Source organism: Anopheles bellator, chromosome 2 (genome assembly GCF_943735745.2).
Source record: "Anopheles bellator chromosome 2, idAnoBellAS_SP24_06.2, whole genome shotgun sequence".
NCBI lineage: Eukaryota > Metazoa > Arthropoda > Insecta > Diptera > Culicidae > Anopheles > Anopheles bellator.
Window position 1 is genome coordinate 33,862,776 of NC_071286.1, and position 6,000 is coordinate 33,868,775.

Consider the following 6,000-nt stretch of genomic DNA (forward strand, 5'->3'; position numbering starts at 1 on the left):
GAAAATGGCTTTTTAAATCTTTCTTTAAAAATATTTCTTTAAATTAATCTTTAACGAATGTTTAAAGATTTTTTATCATGGAGGAAAACATAAATGACGATATCGCGATTGATCATGTATCTAGTAAAGCATATCGATTTAAATTTGGATGAAGAAATAGACTAATAAGTACTCTATTAAACGTTTAAACACGCCTTCGTCTGATGTGTTGGAATCGTCGGATGGTACTAATTACTTGGTTTTAAATTCCCACACACGCAATGGGTAAAGTTCCTCGATCATTTCATATCCTTTTTCACACTCACATATGCTTGCTTTTATATTTGCTTTTACGATTATGCATTTTTACATTTTAGTGTCATGGTCGTTTTAGTAGTGCAGCCGTTTAAATACCTCAAAATATCGAAAAAGGGTTATTTATCGTACTTGAATTTAAGCAAAACACATGCTTAGAAAACAATAATAAATAATAAAGTTGAAAAAAGTCCGCAACTGCTTCATAAAAGCAAATATGCCCGTCTTTTCAATACAAATTCCCCACTATGCACGATCGATGTTTTGTCGATGTTCTCTCATCATTTAAATGGGCAAGCAGCTGCTCGAATGTTCCTTGCATACAAGAAACGTTGCTCGACTCGGGATTTTAAATCTAAATTTCAAATTTGGTGAAAATTTGCTTTAGAAAATATGTTTTATGTTCCAACGTGCAATGTTTTTTTATGCAGCAACACGTTTTTACGAAACATAACTTTTCACAATCACGAGTTTGTAACGCACATTGGCATTGGACGTCTATTTTATATTGCATGTTTGCCCAACCCTTCTGTCTATTGAAAATAAGAGAATTTAATCATTCGCTTGGCGGAGAATGTAAGAACGTTGCTTTTTAGAGCCACTTAGAAAATAATACTCATTGCATAAACTGATTGTTATCAAAGTTCTTGCACAATTCTATACCGTGTACTTTATAGTCTTACTAGCAGCCGTACTAAAACTTATAGTTCGGGGTTGAGGACAGGATTCTCTTTTGGAAAATCTTAACCAATTTCCCACATTCATGTTGTTTCCCACAGTTTATATTGATTACCTTAACATAGTATTGATATTATGTTGCGCAATAGTTTCATTGTTTCACATAAGTGGTTTTTTCTTTAACATTTCTCCATAAAAAATAAAGGTCAATGGCTTATCATAAATTAACAAAATAGTCTTTCAAAAAATTAATCAACTTGCTCGTTTTGATCCTCTAGATGTTATATGAAAAATACCGACAAAAAGTAAACGGAAAGCTTCACTACATCTCGAAGCCCTTAGGCGCTTCCTTTCCTCTTTTAGCTATTCTTCGCTTGAAAATGAAAAACGTATCAATTACTCACTATTAAGCTGCCAAAAGCTGTACAATGTTCGTACTTTCCATTCAGCTATCAACATTTTGTAAAGAAAATATGGGCGTACGATGGGAAGATGAAAAGAAAAACCAAAACAGCAGTAACCGAAGATCGCCAACTGTGCCAACTTGCGTAATGCTAGCCGGCGTCGTCGGTAAGGTGCAATTTTCTTTACACAATGATGCCGAAAACTTGACCTATCTTGAGAAGAATATCATAGCTGGGTGAAGACCAATTGAATGGAGTCAGCAGCTGCTGCGGGCCAGATTGAATGATTTCTAGACATTGCTCCAAACGTCGTGTAACGATTCGTTCCTCTCTTGTTATTCGAATGTTACATCTTGTTTCCTGTGCCGCCGTTGGGAAGCATTTTTATGGCCCTCTTCCCGTCGGCACCGTGAGGAGCCTTACATCGCGCGAATGATGGGTGGCCACGATGGGCATTCCTTTCCTGCTGCGCGCGTTCCAACTGAGCGAATAATTTACCGTGGCATTGTGAGACGGTGTAACCAATGGCTTGAAATCGATAAACACTACAAACACGTCACACACAAGCCGTCGCCCCTGTGCGCCCGTGATCCTCAGTCGAAGGGATCATCGCCGGTGTCCGACGGTGCACCACAAAAACGGAAACACGTTTTCAAGTCAAGGCGAAGGTTGTGTGAAAATGTTCACTCTCCATGTCAAGCCATGCGTTTGTTTTAATGAAAGATCAATTACTCTGCTGTAGGGGCTAAGATGTAGTTCTTGCGAGCTGTTGGGCGCGAACTAGTTCGATTCGAGTTATTAACGTCGACGTGCACCTTTCGCCTGCGTCTGCGCCCGAAAGTGCCCCAACAGAGAAAAAATTATGAACCGTAAGACCTACCCCGTTTTCAATGAGTGTTATTCGAATTTTTTTGCGGTTATTGGCGAAAAGCTGAAACAGGGCAGTGAATTACCGAAAGTTTCGTGGCGCGCCACGACTAATACCGGAGTAATATAGAACGACGGAAGCGCCTCCACCCTGTCCAACCCGAGGCTGTGATGAAATAAAAGAAAAACGCGCTAATTACCGCGCCGGCAGCATGCCAGAAATTATTCGTGAGCGTTGGTGGAAAGTATGTTAATTTGCTTCCATTTACGGGCGGCCTTTATATTCCGCTGCTTTGTTTAACATTTTGGCTGCTAAATCGTGTCCATGCGTGTGCGCGTGTGGATAAGGTAAGTGAAGAAGAATTTTTCATTGTGTGTTTCACATTTTCACAGCCAAAATAGGAGGAGCAAAAAAAAAAAACGGGAATGTTATCGGGAAAACTGGATCTGGACCAAAGCAATTTTTGAGCAGTGCTCCATATTGCACCGGCCGGCCGGTCGTGATAAGCGGCATGAGAGTCGGCGAAAAGGCAGTTCGTACTTTGACCACAGCCCGCGAAGGAAAGAACTCTCAATTGACTCATTTAAATTGCCATTTTCCGTAGCATCGGCTTCCTCGCTGGCGTCATCAAGGCACCGTGGCACATGTTCTACATTTTCCGAAGTTGGTTGCCGAATTACAGAAACCCTCGCACAAATACACTTATCGGGCGATCGATGGGGTGGAAACCGTTGTAACCACACCCCGATATGATTACGGGCAGACCGCTACGACCATTACGTACTAACTGTACAACCGTTTCCGATGGACGCGTTTCAACCATTAGTACGGTTTTCGGTCAAATTTGAGACCTTGGCGCGGCCATCGATTGACGTTGACTTCGGATAACGTGCATTCCCTTCGGATAACGTGTTTGAAGTTTTTGTAAAATGTTTTTGGCGTATAGTTTATCAATTCGGTTTGGTGTTGATTTATTACGCCCAACAGCTTTAATACGATCTTCATTTTGGTTATGTTCTTGATTTTCGCTTTCATTATTTGCCATGTTAAGCATTAAAACTCAGAGTTATGACTCTTTCTTCATCGGTGAGTTTATAATATTTGGAGCTTTTTCGTGCGTTTCTCACCACACATTTTGTACTTCGATTATCAAGTCATGCACAAAATCACATAATTATTACTCATAGCCAGTACTTCAGTTGCGGTTGTACCATACTGAGCATAAATTAACATTCGACTTCCCATATACACAGTCCTTCTCAAAGTAAACAGTACTTTTTCAATTGGGATATTTCTGGTGGGGCCGAAAATCGCATTTTATCGATAAATCATTCCCCGTATTCACCTGCCCCTTGTAACTTTTACCTATTCGGAAAACTTCATTTGCCGATGAAAGGAAATGGTTATGCTGACATTTTGGCCATGCCGGCCAATGACCTTAAATCGTCATTCGAAAAGTTGTTAAGTCGTGCAAATTAGTATATTGAAGCGGAAGGAGACTATTTGGAAAAGACTATCGCTCGAAATTAACAAACTATGATAGCCCTAATCAATAGATACAATAATTCTTACTACCCAACAACTCGAGAGCAAATTATCTGAAATTTTTAAAATTGGCATTGATTAAATCAATGCCACGTGGCATAATATATAATTTAAATAGATTTCATTTGAAATATTTTCATTTCTATCATTTGGATATCTTAGACTTATTAAATAGCTGGAGCCCTAATGTGGAATATCTCTGTACTCTTTTTTAATAAAGCATTTATGTCTAATAAAGTTCCAATTTTAAAAAATCGATTTCCCAAATGAGCCTTTTCAAAAGAAGATATTCACATATTTCCCCCCCATTTTAAAATGGTCAGATGATAAACTATGCTTCGCCACTTCATCGGGATCGGGTTCAGCAACAGAATAGGCCTAGTTATGCGCCGGTAACGAACCGGAATCCCTTTGACGTTTTTTTTCTCTCTCGCTCCGTCCGTCTAAATCCGAATCGTCAGTAACGATCCTGGGATGGGAAGGGCGATAATTTCGATAACTAATAATGGGCATTTAATTAGCCAAACGCAGCAACCGGCAGTATTAGAAACCGTCCAGACTTTCACTGACCACGGACCCACTCCCGGAACGTTTGGTGTCCGGGGCACTTTTTTATGCCAGCTTTTCAACTTTTATGCGTCCACGAGGATACCGCTAGGCTGGGCCGCTGGCTGCGTTTCGGTTTCGTTTAAATTCGTAGAACCACCAGCGGGCGGCGGCGGTGATGGCGGGAAAACTATTTTATTGGATACCAAGGTTGATATGGAGCCTCCCTCCGTGGCAGGTTGCCGGGCGTGGCCCCAGAGGTTGGAGCAAAAGTGAAAACAGACTGCTTGAGCAAACAGCGCTGACAAATGACGCACCGGTTGCTCTGGATTTGCGTTCGAGCATGAGAGAAAAGTCGTTAACATAATTTGTTGTATTATCCGAAAACAACAGCGCCAACAGCGTTTCACTGTCGCCGGTTTTCCCTGCTTCGGTCCTACAGCACGTTGGGTTGACCCAAAAGTTCCCCTGTGCTTTCTGACACTTGGTGCATCAAAACAAGGGATAAGTTTGATTTTTGCATATTTGAAGTAGTAACTCTCTTGCTCCAAAATTCTTTTCAGAAGATCTTGGTCAAGGTCGCTAGAAATGTAGATCGTTCGATTCGTTCTGAAGTGTCGAGCTGATCGGTCTAGCAAACTTTCGTGTGCGTCCTCATGCATGTTCTTTGAAAACAGGAACTATCGACAGGAGCATCAAGGAGCCAAACATCGAAACTTTCAGATTCACCTATCCAGTCTCGATTGGCGTAGCAAGGGCACGCACCGAGCGGATTGTCACCGACCCGGAGCATCCAGAGGGGCAATCGGATTGGCTAAACGAGCTGCCTCGGATCTCGGAGTCTGAGTCTGAATCGAGCTAAATCGGCCCGTGGCACACCGATCGTGAACAATTCAATACCAGAGCACTTTAACGATTTCCAGCCGTCGTTGTTGTTGTTTCTGGGCTGCCGGGCGTCATGTGTTTCGGAATTGTTAGCCTGGACTTGGCGGCGTTTGATGGAAAAAAATCAATTTCTGCGTCTGTTGCGGTTTGCCTTGGCGGTTTTTTCTGCGCCTTCTGCCGTTCGGCTGATGTTCAGCGCTTCAGCCACAGGTTCGCGGGAAGAAGCTGTGGAACGGCGCCACCACCTTCCACGACTTGATTGGGAGTGTGGTCTGGCCTGGCGTTGTGGTGTCAGGGGCCGGAGCCGGGTCGGTGTATTGGTGTGGCTGCGCCGCTGCCGCCAGCAGGAGTTTTGGACTTCAAAAAGCCGAACCGAACGCTACTCCGCGCCCGGAACGACGGGCTTCACAGATCACTTCCCCCGGCGGTTGGCTCCATTCGCATTCTGGCACTCGCGCCGACGGGGTTGCCCAACGGGACCGACATTCAAAGTAGTGCTCCTGTGCGTACGTCGTGGAGTTTGCCGTTTTTTCCTTCCCCGGGACGACGCCACTCTCATTCAGGTGACCCCCTCCAGGTGGCTATGACGGGGTGTCGGTGCCGGTTTTTGGGTTCTAGTTTTTGGTGTTTATTTGAGTGATTCGAGTGACACAAGCCTGTCAAACTTGATGGTGGTCGCTGGTCGTTCGGGCCACGTCTCGAGAACCGCAGTGATATCCGCAGCCGTCCCCGGGGCGCAGTGACACAGTAGACACAGCAAGAGAGGTGACTTCCGGTGAG